At 40.0% G+C, this 16,503-nt stretch overlaps 1 protein-coding gene across 6 annotated transcripts in view; it reads left to right on the forward strand.

Annotated features, from left to right (window-relative positions):
- SLC4A4 (solute carrier family 4 member 4) overlaps positions 1 to 16,503 on the forward strand; it is a 310,190-nt gene that overhangs the window by 188,982 nt on the left and 104,705 nt on the right. The gene's annotated exons all lie outside the window — the stretch shown is intronic.

Below are 16,503 nucleotides of genomic sequence, written 5' to 3' on the forward strand. Positions count from 1 at the left end.
GAAGGCATCCCCAGACACTCTGGAGGAAGGCTTTGTTTAGAAAAATAACAATTGTCCCTACCACTTAAAAGAGTTGTGCAACTCTTTTCCAAAGTGTGGAATTCTCAGGGAGTATCTCTTTTCATCAGAACATTGTGAAAACATCCATAAAAAATGTGTCATGAAGGGATTTTCTTGGGGTGTGGGCAGTGTTGTTCTTATTTGCACATGTCTTTGTGGGAGTCCCTGAATGAAGTCCTGCTGAGGGAACGGAGTGCAGTTACTTCTTTTAAAAGATCTTGATTCGTGTCACCTTTTGGTTTCCAGTTTTAAAAATTCTCTATAGTTTTTCATTTTCAACAGATGTGCTGAAGTAGCACAACATGTAGGTTTTGTTAAAATAAAAACCAAGAATAGATGAGAATTAAAGGCCCTTGGAAGAGTCTCTCTTCTCTAATGTCACACAGGGGCTCTGTGCTCCCATGCTTATCTGTTTCTTAGTCTGTGCTGTCATGGTCTGAACCATCCTATGGGCTGTATTTTCTCCATTTTAGCGGTGCCTTCTTGATCTAAACTCCCAACTTGTAAGACCTCACTGTGGAAAGAATAGGACAAAAGGATTTAAATCAAAGGAATAGAAGATTGAGAGTCTTTTTAGAGTTTGTTGGATAATAGGAAACGTGTTTTGCTTAATGAAGCAGAAAAGTTTGGGTTTTATATAATCCTGGAGGTGTTGGTTCAAATCCTAGCTTGCTTTCTTACTGGCTGAGTGATCTTGTGCAGGTACTTAAATGTCTTTGAGCCTTAGAAAAAATGGGTAAAAACTTAGCTTTCATGTTCTTATGAGATTTAAAAAGAGGTAATATATGTGAAGGACACCAGGCATAGATCAATTAGGTGCTTAAAAAATATTACTTCCTTTTTCACACCTGCTTTCTCCTGCCTCTTTGTGAATGGAAGAGTAGGATCAACCATGAAACAGAGTTGGGGAAAATGAAACAAGTGAAATAAATGAAGCAATAATATATTTGTAATTTTTGGTTATATATGTTTTTATAATATATATATTTGTAATGTATTTTTGGTTATATGTTTATAATATATATTTATAATATATTTTATAATTTATAATATATATTTATATATTTATAATACATTTTATAATTTTTGGATAATACATTTGTAATATATTTTATAATTTTTGGTCCAAGAGAAAGTAGCAAAATAGAACACTGAGGAATTTAAAAATTTTTATTTAGGTCTGAATTTAGAATGATTCTGTATTAAATAGTCTCCATGGGACATGTGGAGGTAGGATCATGCAGTGGTGTCTTCCCTTGTCTTCTGTCTCTCCTGAAAGTAACAAGTAATAAAACACTAGCCAGTCCTAGTCCTAGTAGTCTGAGTAATAGGATGTTAAGAATTATTTTTTCACTCAGAAAAACCATTGTGGTTTTGAAATCTGAGAATGTAGAAAGCTGATAAAGCACTGTGAGGGATCTAGGTAATATAAGACAGGTTCTGCACTGAAGGATTGTCACTCATAGCTTAAGACTGTTTTTGCAATGAGCCCAGAATCCTTAGCATGCCCTTCAAAGCCTTGTGTTATCCTGCCTCATGTCTCTCTCCAGAGTTGTTTTGCAAGATTCTCTCCCTTGTTGACTTTGACCACACACACGTCCTTTCAGGTCCACTAATGTGCCAGTTTTCCCCAGACCTCGGGCCCTGTGCACATGCTGTTTCCTTTCACTGAAATGCTCTTCCTGCCCAGGCAACTGGGTTTCCCTTTATTTCTCAGTAGAGGTTATCTCTGCAGGGAAGTCTCCTGGGATCCCTGGTTTTGGCTGGAGCTTGCATTGTAAGCTCTCATATGCTATGCTTTTCCGTCATGACAGCTACCACAACTATCATCCAGTAACTGCCTGTTTTAATTTTTGGTTAAATGGTTGTCTTCACCAGTCTGCCATTTGCTTCAAAATCGAAGCAACGATGTCTGGCAAACAATGGCATCGGGCCCTAGGCTGCCTGTAGACTGTTGTTGTATGGCTGGCAAGCTAAAAATAGTTACAGTTTTAAAGAGTTGTTAAAAAAAAAAAGAACACATGACAGGGGCTGTATGTTGCCTGCAAAGCCTAATTTGGCTTTTCAAAGAAAAAGTTTGTTAACCTGTGATCTGAATTATTGCTATACACATTAAATAGAAGAACATAAGTATGTTTATATCTCACATTTTCTTTTCTGAGCGGCCCACTTGGTTGTAGTAAGGCATCCGTAGGGTCCATGATGGTGCCGTTGTAAGCACTTTGATGAACTGAGGTCTGTGTGACCACCACAGAGTTCTTAGCTAGAGAATCATTGTATTCAAGTGTGTGTCTTAATAACCAGTGTCACAGTGGAAGGAATTTCTTTATTTTTTAATTAAAAAAAATTTGGGGGGGGTAACTAGATTTACTTATTTATTTTTAGAGGAGGTACTGGGGACTGAACCCAGGACCTTGTGTGTGCTAAGCATGTGCTCTACCACTTGAGCTGGAAGGAATTTTTAATGGCATGACACTTTTTAGCTTGTACTGTCCTGCTGAACAGATCTAGTAGCAATTTGGAGTAAGACCCAATGCTGGCTTATCAGATTCTCAGAGGACACACAATTGACAAGGTTAGCTCTCTGAACTTTAAAGGACAGACTCAAGATGGAGAATGATCTTGAGGGACTGAACCCACAATGAAGTTAACAAGAATAAAGGTAAACTGTGTAAGTTCAAGCATGAAGTGGATAATGGGGGAAACCGTACTTTATTTGGACAGAAAGTTTATAACATTCATCAGATTCAGATTTTCAAAGGGGCCCATTTTCAGAAACAGTTGAGGGGATGTGGTTATGGGAACTAGGCGGGGGGAAATGCCTGGGCACCAGCCTGAGAATAGTCGAAGTAACTCATCCATGACTCTTCGAGACGAGAAGGTTTGAGGGGTAGGAAGTTCGTGAAGGTTGCCTTCCCATGAAAGAGGATAGATTTACCGTTTGTTGCTCTAGACATAAACTTGTAATAGCAGGTATTTCACGGAGGCAGTATTTATTTTAATATAAATATGAATTATATAGGAAATAGAGCTTCATCTCTAATTTATTTACAAAGCTTTTATGAAGTCCTCCTTTGCACTAGGGACTTTATTAGGGATCAGGACTACAAAAACGAGGAGGGTCCACTCTCTGCTTTTAAGGTTTCTGATTATAGACTATGAGACAAATCTGTAAATAACACAGGGTGGGGGTGTCTTCTCCTAGAGAAGGGAGGATGAATTTTGCCAGGGGCTGGGGAGTGGGCAGAGGTGACATCTGAATTAATTCTTGAATGCTTTTTTCTTCTGTATGTTAGGAATGTAGTTAATGGGTGAGAAATTGGACTAGATCGCCTTTGAGTTCTTTTAAGATTTTCTGATATGTTGAATGTCCAGTGACTGGCACCGGAGGATTCAAAAATTCAGAATTCAAAAAGAGGTAGAACTTGTCAGGGGAGTGTACTGGGGAATCAAGGGGTGCGCCGACCCTCCAGCTCCTCACTCATGTCAGGAAAGTGACCATCACCTCCTGGAGCTCAGTCACATCCCACCAGGGACAAATGAAGACCCTCTCAGGGAAGTTTTGGGACAGCTGTTGCCTGCTCTTGTGTCAGAACTTTCCTCTCCCCTTGATTCCCTTTTACTGCTTCTTCAGTATTTTCTATTGTTCTAATTTGGTGCGTGTTCTCAGAGACCTCAGTGAAGGGTACATTAAAAAAAAGCTGCTAAATAGATAATAGCATGACTACTACGGATTTAATTACAGCGACACAGCTGTCTGTTTGAAGAGTTCTGCTGGGACCATGTGGTCCCTTGTACGTCCCAGCACTGGGAGGACCTGGGTTAAATGCTTCCCAGCTGATAGCACTGAATTCTCAGAGAACTGCCAGCAGCCATCTGGAAGTCAATGGATGGTATGCTTTACCCCCGTTGTCTCTCTGTGGATGGGCATTTTATCGACAATTTCTTATTAGGCCCCAAGTAATGAGATATTAAAGCATCCACCCAGACAGGTCTTAAATAGTTATGTCTGCTTGTTAGTTTTACAGGCTGATTTTTGTTACCACATTTGATGCACTAAGTAAAAAGTACTTCTACATTTATCCAGTTTCACTCAATGACTTTTTTTTTTTTTAAAGCATTTTAATGGATTATTGTTTCCTGTTCCAGTGGTGTGGTGGGAATGAAAGTAGAGGAGGGCTCAAGAGAGGGCACTTGTGCTGGCCCTACTTCTGTTCTGGGAGTGTGACCTTGAGTGAATCCTCTAGTGATTAGAAGGTCCACTTGTCCCATTCCTGGAGCCACAAAAATCTTTCAGTATGAACACTGTCTAAAGGACTGCACCTCCAAGATGCAAGCGTGGGCCTTCTTTACATACTTTTTCAGTTCAAAGACCATCTAAGGCAGTGGTTCTTAAGCTTTTTTCATGTCGAGAATGCACTTGAGTTTGTGATGAAACAATGGATGCACTTACCAGAGAAATGCACAATAAATGTGTAGGCACAACAACTTGCAAATAATTTCACAGTGTCCTTGGGCTTCCTGGGTCCCCATTGGGGACCCCAAGTTCAGAACTGCTGCTCTGTGCTTTGAGAAGAGCCCTGCTTTTTCCTTTTGTTCCCAGAGAAGGGAACCACAGGTGAGACGGAGGACACAGAAGTCTGGACCACCAGCCTTGAGGTTTGCAGGATGTGGAAGGCAGAGCCTTGCCGGCTCCTGGACCACACTGGGGTGGAGCAGATGGTGGGGGCGCTGAACAGTGCTCAGTCCTGCACAAGAAGAGCACTCCACTTGGTTGCTTGTCAGGCCATTAACTTCCAACTCTTGCCTCTGATGATTCCACACTCCCACCTCTCATCCCTTGAACTTTTTGTTTTTAAAAGAGCAGTCCATGTTTTTTTATTAGCTACCCCGACTGGGATGTGTGCAGAAGAGAACGCACACGAAACATCTCCCCTTAAACTATAATTTTCTCTTAAAGTCACTAATCCCATGATGCTAATTTTTGTTTTTTTTGTCTTTGTTTGGTTGTTCCCACTGCAGCCCCTCTCTCCCAGTGGCAGCTGAAGATTGTGGAGCAGAAAGAACAGAAAAAGAAAACCCTATGTTTAGGGTCTTTCTTTTTGGAGTGGACTGTAGACTGATACTGCTTTTAAGATATTAATAGGTAGAGTGAGAGTGGAAGTAAAGTATGTCACCTTTTTTTTTTCCTGCTGAAAACAGTCGTTCAAGGACAAGGGTGTCATTCCAAGGGAATGCAGATAAAATGGTGCCGTTACTGTGAGCAGTTGTGTTACTTTTACAGGATAGCTGCACTGATCCACCCACGCTCACCTTCGCCTTCAGTTTATCTGATTTTTTTTAGCCTTACCATGGTGAAGAGATCTCAGCAACTCTTTCAAGTTAAAACTTATACATCTATACACTTGGTAGAATTAACTTGCGTGGAGAGGTACTGTACTGGGTGAATATATGTTTTTAAGTCCATGATACCAACTGGGGAAAGAGATTTCTATCTGAAATCCAGAGGATTGTGAATTAAATGTAGTGCCAATATAACTTTATTTTACTTTATTCCTTTGGGAGAGAAAAACATTTTATTATTTTGCTGATCATCTGTTTACCATAGATTCCAGGATTACACTAACCCTAACCTGGCAGTAATTATTGTTACCACTATGCTATTTGAGGCAGTGTACTAAGAGCTTTTTACGTATCATCTGCATGTGGTGTGTGGTTTTCAACCTGCCTTACAGATGAAGAGGCTAAATGCAGAAGATAAGTAACTCTGGTCTTCTCAGCAACTATTGCTCAGGTTAAAATCCAGTGAAAATTGAGGTCACAGATATGTTTAGTGTTCAGCCAGATTTTCAGTGGAGCATCTGTTACTCATCAGTATTGGTGAAATATTTACTCTTGATGTCATGTGAGCTTTGGACCTTTGAAGAAATGTGGTCCTAGTCTTGTGTTCATTGTAGACACTTCCTTCTCCTTTACTCTCTCTATCCAGGCATTCAACAAGTCCTGTATATTCCGCCTTCTAATTTTTCCCAAATCTGTTTTCAACATTCTGTCCCCACAGATGTTCTCTTGGTTCAGAGCCTCATAATATCCCTCCATGTAACACATGGATTGAGGGGCCTGTTACTTGCTCAGCACTGAGCTTGAGGCAGCCAGGGTCAGGCTCACCCTCCCCGTAATTCTTGGCTAGAGTTTGGAGGCATAGGTAGGTAGCATCTAAGGGGCATCCAGATAGAGGGCATTTCCCACCAGGTAGATTAATTAGTATTTCAAGTTTCCTTCTCTGCATCACAGAGCAGGTGACCTGCCTTTACACACAGTGGAGTACATGGCACAATAATGAAAAAGAAAAAAGGACTTTTAAAAACATTATCTAACTCAGATGCACCTAGACTTTGCAAGTTCTTGATTTTCTTTAAATGGTTTTTAAAAGTGCTATTTTTTTAATGTGGATTTTCTGCTTTCCCTCTCTCTCTGTGGCTCATTTTATTTTATGTAATTAAATCCTGTTAAATACTTAAAAATGTGTTTATTAAAATTTTTAAAGGTTATCTGTACAGGGCCTAAACCATTGTAGATGCTTGACCCTGGTTTGCTGTGTAAAAGGTTTAGAAGTTTCAGGACAATTTCTTCTAAACTTTTGGTAGTAAAGTATATTCATCAGGAATGTAAGGGTTTCAGCGGGTAGTGAAGTGGGCAGAGAGCACATTCTGGCTTGGCCAGTTGGCTGTATGAGTTTCATGAAGTCCTTTAAACTTTCTGAACTTTAATTTCCCTCATCTGTAAAATAGTTAAATAGTACATTTCTCATAAACTTTCTGTAAGAATTCAAGTAAAATAGTAAATGTGAAAATGTTTAAAATACTGTAAATAGCTAAAAACATTGATTTTTTAAAAATGATATAAGACATAGAAAATGTGACTAGAGATTTTAATAAGGTGATTTTCAACTAGGTCAGTACTTGAAATTTCATTCTATTTAGAAAATCAGAACTGATGGATTGTACTTAATGTTATATTTAGTTTAATAGCCATTTGTAAATGTGCTGCTTTGCAGAGTCATTTGCATTAATGGTGGTGAGATGTCTATATTTGGAAAGAAAAATTAGAAAATCAAATTTTCACCCTCGGGGGACTGTTTTCATTTTGTGTTTTTAAAAACGGAATAAGCAAAAGTAGAAGAGTGTTTGAAAAGTAAAAACACGCAGCCACAGAGCCATTTGGCTTTTTGTCTTATTTAATTACTCCGCCCTCTTTCATGGCTTATACACTCAGGAAATCTGAGACCGTGCCATAAATGAGCACTAATAACATCCTATGTGATTGTCGAATGGTTGGATTCTGCAGGTGATCAAGCACTAGCTCCTCCTTTTAGGCCTCTTAGACATGGGGCCGATTAAATTTAGCCATTGGAAATATTCTTCTAAATTACAACTTGAAGATAACCTGAAGGGTAATCATTGAAGACAAAACAAAAACCATTTACAGTAATTATTCTAACAGTCCTCTCTATCACACCAAGAACGTCCGATTCCACGAATTAGCTTATGGGATAAGTAAAGGCTATCTGTATTTAACAGAAGAAGAAGCTTTGAGATGATTTGTCTTACCTAGTCTTGATATCAAAAGCAATTCCGGGCTTAGCTTATAAAACAACAATTCCTATCTTTTTCCTTCTTCCGTCATTTCCTTGTTGAGCAACCATACAATTTACAGTAAAGAAGTGAGATTTAGGAATGGAATGTTGGGGTGTGTTTGAGGTGGTATTTGAGCAGGCTACTTAGGAACACACGGACCCTGTCCTCAGCCCAACACTCTCCAGGAGATCAAGTAGGGACATGTGTACAGAGAGGCAAGGGCCAAGGAACTCTTTATTACTGACTGAGGTTTTGACTGCAAACCCCACAGCAGAACCGCGGTGACCTAGGCAGAGCCTCCTGCCTCGTCTTGGTAGCTGTGAAGAACCTATAAGCGAAAGAGGCTGCTTGTACTTGAACTGAAGAGGAGGTCTGCTCTTTGTACTGAGAACCTCCTACTACAAAGAAAGGCCAGAACAGAGCTTTCAGTGAGAAGAACTATCTCCCTAGTGCCTGAGAAAAGCCAGTGAAGGTTAACTGACTTCGAATTTGATTAGTTCCGATGAGTTCTTATCTCCCTTGGATGTGGGATGGGAGGACTGCTGGAAAGTTGGGGGAGGACGGGCCATAGGGACAGTCTTCAGTTAACCACAGAAGCCAACTGTAGGCAGTATAGCAGTCCCCACCTATCATACTCCAGGATTCCTGGAACTGGGGACAGTAGATCTGTTCCAAATATATACACATAGTTCTTGGTAAGTCAAATCTATTTCAAAATTATCTCAGGGATTAGTTTTCACAAGGCTACTTTTGATGGATTGCTTCTTCATCCCAGCCCTGTTGGAGGCTAATTATAACCCAAAGGAAGCATACTGGATTAGGTTATATTATGTTTATGTTGAGCAGTGCAATAGGGTTTGCATGCCATTGGAAGATAAAGGCAGGAATATCTCACCTGCGACGTAGCACAGTCAGGTGGCCTCCCCCTTATTCATGGTAGAAAGAGAAAAGGCAGCAGGGAAGTTTGCTTTCTATGTTGGAGAAACTAGAAAGAAGGTTGGGGAGGAGTGAGCCCTACACTTTTTGTGTGTCTTGCTAGGTACTTTATCTCTTACCTCATGTTTTCAAAAGTCTTTGACATATGAATTAGGGCTGTGGAGTATAGTTTTAGTGTTTCACTGCCCTTGATTTCCTTTTTTGAAAGTTTCCTGCCAAGGGAGCACTACATGTAAGCCAGATTTGCAGTGAAACAACAGTTTATTTATTAAGACACTCATAGTATAATTGTTTTATTAAAGTAAAACATATTTGTGTTACATATATAGATGAAATCTACTCGATTTGTTTTTACAGCGTGGACAGACCTGTATAGTTGTCATTCAGATTATGAAATAGAACATGACCAGGATAGTATATTTGTTTTTTAAGGACATAATTTCCTTTCTTGTTTTTATTAATTCCTTCTTTATCCCTTCTTTGAGTTTCATTTGCTGTTTTATTCTTACTCCTTAAGATATATATTTAGATCATCAAACTTTAACTTTTCTTCTTTTGTAATATTTGCACTTAGGCTATGAATTTTACTGAACACACAAGTTTAGCTGCATACCACATATTTTGATATGTCCTGTTTTCATATTATGAATAATTTTGACTTTAATAGGTCCTTGATACATATGCTAATCTCTAGGACATCTAGTTTGTTTTTAAAATGGATTCTGTTGAAATTCTCCATCTCATCAATGTTTCAAAATATTATTAAGTTACTTCAAAATCTGTCTCTGGTAACTGTAATATGTGGCTCCTGTAAGTTTGTTTCTAATTTCTGTTTTTTCTTGGATGAGAAAAAAAATGACTGGAAAGCCATTTGATCTTGTCTACTAGTATGCTTAGTAATTTCTGATTGAATATCAGTGGTTTCTGATTGAGTATCAGATTGAGTCTCTGAATATTGAACATACATAATAGAGCTAAGTTGGTATTCTGGATAATGTTATCTTTCTTCAGAGATTGTTCTGTTTCTGGGTGGCTTAGGTAGGCCAGCCAACTTAACATTTAATCTGGAAGTGAGCTGACTGGAAGCTGGGTTTCAGTCTTTATGTGGATTGGTTTATTACTAGTTTGCCCTTATGCCTTGAGTCTTGTCCTTTAGGGGTCCCCACTAAATGCCTGGCATGTTTGCTTATCACTTTGAGACTGCTGAAGACTCTGCTCAATTTCTGAATTTCTGCAGCTACTTAGAAATCATCAAATGCCTTTAGAAGAAAATCAGAGCTGAATTTATCCTTACCTTTGGGCAGTTTCCTTCTTCAGGGATACTGGCTCCTTAGGCTTTTAATGTCATAGTAACTTTCTGATTCATTTAAACAGATTACAGAAATCCAGCTTTTCAGTTTTTCTTCCTGGAAGGGTTGGTGTGATGTAAGTTAGTTTACAATAGTTGGAAATGAAGTCTCTGAGAAGTATTATTTAGATTGGAAATTTCTTCTTCACCAAATACACTGTTCCACACCTAAAACCACCCATACAGAATCCAAATTCTGGGATTAACAGATTTAAGAGACACGAGTTATGATAGAGAAATATAGTTGAGCATATGAAACTGTCTCTGAGTCTACTTTTCTAACCAGCCACATGGATTAAGATGTAAAGTCTTTTTCCATTCATTTGTCTTGCTGTAAGAGAAAACAGTTTCTTGTCTTCAAGGCACTGCACCCCTCTCATTAGAAAAAAGTCCCAATGAATCTGTCAAACTTTAATCCATCAAATTGGCCACCGGAGTGGGCAGAGGCAGAATCATCTTACCTGTGCTGAGTGAGAGAATACTTTTATCCTATCCTAATAGTTAATATTGCTGCATATCATAAATGAATAAATTCATACTCAGAAAGATTTACTGTGATGCTGTTTGGCCCAGGTATTCTCTCATACTTTTGAGTTCCTTCAATCTTAAGTTTCAACAGCATGTAATTATATCCCAATGCCGTATTTTAGGCACTGCTCAGGAGTCAGCCTCAGTGAGATTAAAATGTAGGGTGATCATATTATTTTTTTCTTAGCCCAAGACACTTATGAGAGTGAAAGAAGGTGATATTAATACTTACTCCAGGACAGTGGGGTAAACTGGGGCTGTCATACATGTCACCAACCTGATAAGTATGGTGACCCTACTTTACCACTAACACGGGTACATTTCCACTGGAAGGACATGGTACTAAGGTGTCCTAGAATGATTTTGAGCCTACCAGAGGAATTAGTTTGGGAAGGAATAAGAGCTGGCAGTTTTCAAAGAGAATGTGAAGGGGGAAATCAGCAGGAGGAAGAGAAATAAACTAAGAAGGAGAGAAGAAGAGAGGAAAGAACACAAGTAAGAAAGCTGAGAATAAGCTTTTTGCCCCAGGAAACCAGGCGGATGTTAGCCTGTTGACACGGGGCATTAGGCAGGGGTGAATTGAGAATAACTACAGATTGGAAGATTAAAATCATTCTCCCGGAGAGGAAAAAAGAATGTATGGAATGGGGTAGTAATAGGTGTAAGCTTTGGAGAAATAATCAGGTTTAGATGATTTTTATAACATCACTTGTAGGAAGGATGTTGAACAGCCTATAGGGTTTTCTTCTAACAGATCAGATTCAAATGACAAACCATGAGTACTCCTGATTATAAATCCCACTTTATTACACTTATTTTTAACATATGCTAATAGTGGCAGACAAAAGGAGGTAGGGTTTAAATACGTGTCTAGTGCCTGAGGAATAATATGACAGCCTGGACCTGCTTACCAGTTGATGCTGTAGGTCTGAGGGTGATAGTCAAGAGCTGGGAGGACATAATGTTATTCCAGTCAATCAAGATTGAGTAACAGTTACATTGTGACAGGTCTCATATAGAAAACCTAAAATCTATAAACTTTTCATAGAAGAGGACAGGAGAATCTAAGACATGAGTGGGGTTTGGAAGATTGACTTTTTCAGTCAGCTACACGTGATGCCTCTCTTTTGTGCATGAGTAACTTTCCCATCATCACACAGAGCTGTCATCCCACATACACCATCTCTGTTATAATTAGTCCACTTGATCTGCTTTACCCATTCATAATCTCTAGTTTCTTGGATATGCTAGTACTGTGATCACTGGGTTGTTAGAGAGCCACTTAGAAAGTGAGGAAGATTAAGAAATTCTAAGAGTAAACATTTATGGCAGAAGAGCAAGCCATGTACTTCTGAGTAATTATAGCAAGACCTCACTTTGGAAGAAAGAATACAGGCTTGTATAAAAGGAACCTGAAATGTACATTCCTAGATTCATGGAGTTGGTGATATTACCTGGTAAAGACAAAAAAGGGTCCCCATATCACTGAGCTAGTCCCAGTTTCTTTTACCAGTTGTACCTCCACATGGCAGCCGTTTGAAATCCATTTCTTTGGAATCAAGTTTGGCTAATGGAAATTTTTTCCACTGTGTGTGTTCTCATAGTTGGCCCTGCATAAAATCCAGGATGGGTATCCCTTAGAGAATCAACTAATGGTCTGTAACTTTATCTTTGGCATTCACTCCAGGTGAGTTTATTGGATTATCTTCAACCTGATGTGAAAGCCTTAGATTCTGTTCTTGTGTTCATGATCTTTTATTGTTCTTTGTTTAACTCCTGGGTTATTCTTCACCATTCTCTGTTTAATGTTGACAATTTTTTCTCGGTATTTTCTTATTGTTCACATTTTACTGTTTAAGCCCAGAATTGGTTTTTACACTTCAGTCATTACTTTGTATCAGGTCATACTGAGGTACTTGAAAAGGAGAACTTACAGTATCAGTATTTGAGGAGCCCGCCTATATGAGAGAGCTCTTTAAACCTGATTCACAGAGGAGCCTTCCTTGAACTCCGTTGCCAGGTGTGATTACTGCATTCTGTGACCTCCCATTGAACAGTATACCTTTCGTATTGTGTTTATGTTTCTTCTTTCATTAGAGCACTTTTTATATTTGCTCCTCCTCATTGAACTGTAAACTTCAGGAGAGTAAAGTCTGTCCATTCTTGGCTGTGCCCACTATCAGGCCTTAAACATTGCAGGCACCCAGCCAGGAGTCTAGTGCCATCACCCAGGAGATAGGTGGTCGTCATGTGGACCAGGGTGTTAACAGTGAAGGTGGTGAGGAACAGTCGGATTCTGGATGGACTTTGTAGATCCAACAGGATTTGCTGATAGAGTGGGCATGGGGTGTGAGATGGAGAAATGCTGATGATGACAGCAAGGTTTTGTCCTGAGCAATGGGAGAACAGAGTTGCCATGAACCAGGTGAGGAAGACTACAGGAAGAGCTAGTTTGAGGGGACTCTCAGGGGCGCTCAGTTTTGGGGTTTGTGAAGTTTGCGATGCCTATTAGACATGCAAGGAGAGATGTTATAGGTCTGGAGTTTGGGGAAGAGGTCCTGGCTGAGGATATAAATTTGTGAGTCATCAGTATATAGACGGCATTCAAAGGCATGGGACTTGGTGAGATCACAAAGGGAGTGTGTGTAGACAGAAAAGAGCCATCTAAGGACTAAGTTCTGGGACACCTCAGGCACCACACATTTTGATTTCAGAATAGCTTTTAGTTTCTCTGAGAACACTCATATTCCACAAACACAATTTTAGATGTGTTGATCTAAAGGAACACATCTTTATAACTACTTCTCTTAAGGGCACATAGAATACAGTTCCTTTAGTCTTAAAAATATACTTCTAATTTTGCAAGATGGCACAGTAATATCAGTAAAGGTACCAGAGTACTGGTAAACCATTTTGTGGCAGTGTATCTTTAGCTGTGGGACAGCCTACAGGTGTTGAGTCAGGTAGTTGCAATAGATCCAGACATAGTATGTTCTAGAATGAGCCTTTAAAACCTCTCTAACTTTCCTGGGCATTTGATGGTCTTTTGGTCTGATTTTTAGTGCTACATAGTTCATCCCTTCCATTCAAAATATTTATTATAGCTGAATTATGTGCAAAGTATGTATTCAGTACCATGGGGGATAAACTGTTCCAACCCTCAGGAAACTCAGGGGGAAGAGTTAAAGTGTGATTCAGAAGTGAGGGCTTCCGGGGTTCCCAAGGAGGTGGGCTGAGATGGTAGAAGGCTAGAAGGCTTGTTTTGAGCTCTGAAGGAAGTTTAGAAATGAGGAAAGGACAGTTTTTGATAATAAGTGTGGGGTCTTACGTACATAAGACAGAAGGCAATTATAGGGGGTGGAGGGTGGGAAGGGATAGATGGGATTTTAAAATTGTAGAATAGATAAACAAGATTATACTGTAAAGGGAAATATACACAAGATTATACTGCACAGGGAAATATACACAAGATCTTATGGTAGCTCACAGAGAAAAAAATGTGACAATGAATATATATATATGTTCATGTATAACTGAAAAATTGTGCTCTACACCGGAATTTGACACAATATTGTAAAATGATTATAAACCAATAAAAAAATGTTAAAAAAAAAAAAGACAGAAGGCAATTATGGTCAGATTACCTGCCTAACTGGAGCAAAGAGTGCTGGAGAGAATGGGAACTAAAACCGGAAGATTCTAGAGCTTCACACCCTGTGTTGGTAAGGGGCGCTCTCTCTGGAAGGAGCGGGAAGAAGATTACTCTAGCAGTCATCTTTTGTTACGCATTTTTGGGCCGCTTGACCAAACCCCGCGCTCTGCTTTGTGTCACAGAGAATAGTTTATTGCTGTAACTTCCTTAGGCCAGAATAACAATCAAATGGCAATTTGATGCTTTTAGAGCTTTTCCATAGCTATGCTTTTCATGTCTATAGAATGTAAACAGACTTTTTTTTTGAATATTAGTATTTCTTGGAGGATAAATGGTATAAACTTGGAAAAGTCTTTTACTGCTAGAAGTAGTCATGCTCCTAACATCTAAAAATATATATAAGTATATATATGCTTTTTTTGTTGTTTGTTTACACCAAGTTATTAGCCCCAACTTCCTTATTTTTTGCCTCGCAGCTTTCTTCTTATACGAAGTACCAAATTACAGGAAAAAATCCTATGGCAATGCTCCTGAGGGTGATGAAGTTTTGGGGATTGGGTCTCATCGCACTTATTTCCCCTAATAAGAACTCTTCAAATGGAAACTTGAAAATAAAATGTTCTTATAATTTTTTATCAGTGGGGAAAATTGGGTCATGCCTACCACTTCCCATATCAGCAATAATCCGTGGCAAAAAAAAGGTCACTGGTAACTTTTGACTTGAGGGGAAAGACATTTACATTGGTGATAAGTAGGCGTCAGAAGTCGGTGTCTTTGTTTAGTCCTGCAAGACCCTCCTCTCCATCCTGTTATGATCGTTGAGACGATGTCCTCGAGCTGCTGGGAGGCGTTTCCCACTCACTGAAGGACGCTCGAGCCGTTCTAAGTGGGAGCTGGGGAGGAGGGAGAGAGGAACGGGTAACACCTGCAAGATATGTTTTCAAAGGGGCTGACACCTTTACCCGTCTCCTCAAACTCCCACATTCGTCCCTCCTTCTCCTCCTCACCATTAGGTCACTTGTATTTCACTGCAAAGTTATGAGTCCTCAGAAGCCCTCATCTTCACCCACAAACCTCCCAGCTCGCCCGCCTCCGTCCCCACGGAGCCTGCCTTCCCCAGCTAGGGCGCATGAGCCCTCTGTGTCACTCTGCAGCTGATCCCTCTCCCTGTGCTGTGGCTATCCTGTTGTCTCTTCTCAGTAGTTCAGGGTTGCTTGAGCTGCTTTTGCAGTTATTCTAATCGCTCCTGCAGCAGCAATCTGTCTCTACTAGATCGTCCTCTTTAACATTCCCGTGTCATCGTATTTCCTATCTTAAAAAATCCTCTATTTTATGCCTTCCTTCAGCTACCTCCCTGATTCTTGGCTTTTCTTGGTAGTAACATTTCTCAAAATAATTCTGCCTACTCCCTGTCTTCGCTTCTTCACCTGTCACTCTTTACTGGGTAGCCAGTGTCCACTATAACGGCTCTTGTCAGGATCACCCAGCAGTGCCAACTTGCCAGATTCATCGGTCCATTCTTAGCTCTCGTCTTATCTGCGCTTCCAGCAGCCTTTGACGTGGCTGATACACTTTCCTTATTGAGCCTTTTCTTCACCTGACTGTTGGTGAAGCCCTGGTTTTCCTCCTGCTTCACTGGCTCACTGGCTGTTTTTTGTTTTGTTTTGTTTTTAATGTCTTCTGCCGATATCTCCTCCCTTTCCTATAAAAGGTGGAGTAACCTGGGGTTTAGATGTTACTCCTCTTCTCTGTGTACACTCACACCCAAGGTTGTGTCATCCTATCCCATGGTCTTAAATACTGTTTACATGGTGTAGCTCCTAAATTTATGTCTTTCTACTCCACATTTCCACTTGGACCTTTAGTAGACAAGTTCCACCTAAAACATCCCAAACTCCTTACTGTGGCCTTCCAGGCCCTTACCTCCTGGTCCCCCCTTAGTTATGCAACTTCATTTGCTACCATTTTCTTGCCTTTGCTCCTTCAGCTCCCACCACACTTGCCTGCTTACTGTTCCTCTGACTCCAAGCTCTTTCCTGTCTCAGGGCTTTGCACTTGCTGTTCTCTTTGCCTAGAATATTCTCAGCCCAGATCTTTGCATGGCTTGTCCCCTTGCTCCGATGTCAAATACATTTCTTCAGAGGCCTTCCCTGACCACCCTGTTTAAAGCAGTGCCCTCTTACTGTTTTACTTTTCCTTCTCAGCATTTACCACTACCTAATATCCTATTTTACTTCTCCCCTTGCTGGAATAGGAGCCCCAGAAGGACCTGTTATCAGTTGATCCATCCCTTATCCCTAAGGCTTAGATCAGTTCCTGGCTCACAGTAGAGTCTCAACACG

The sequence above is a fragment of the Camelus dromedarius genome, chromosome 1, assembly GCF_036321535.1.
Source record: "Camelus dromedarius isolate mCamDro1 chromosome 1, mCamDro1.pat, whole genome shotgun sequence".
Classification (NCBI taxonomy): domain Eukaryota; kingdom Metazoa; phylum Chordata; class Mammalia; order Artiodactyla; family Camelidae; genus Camelus; species Camelus dromedarius.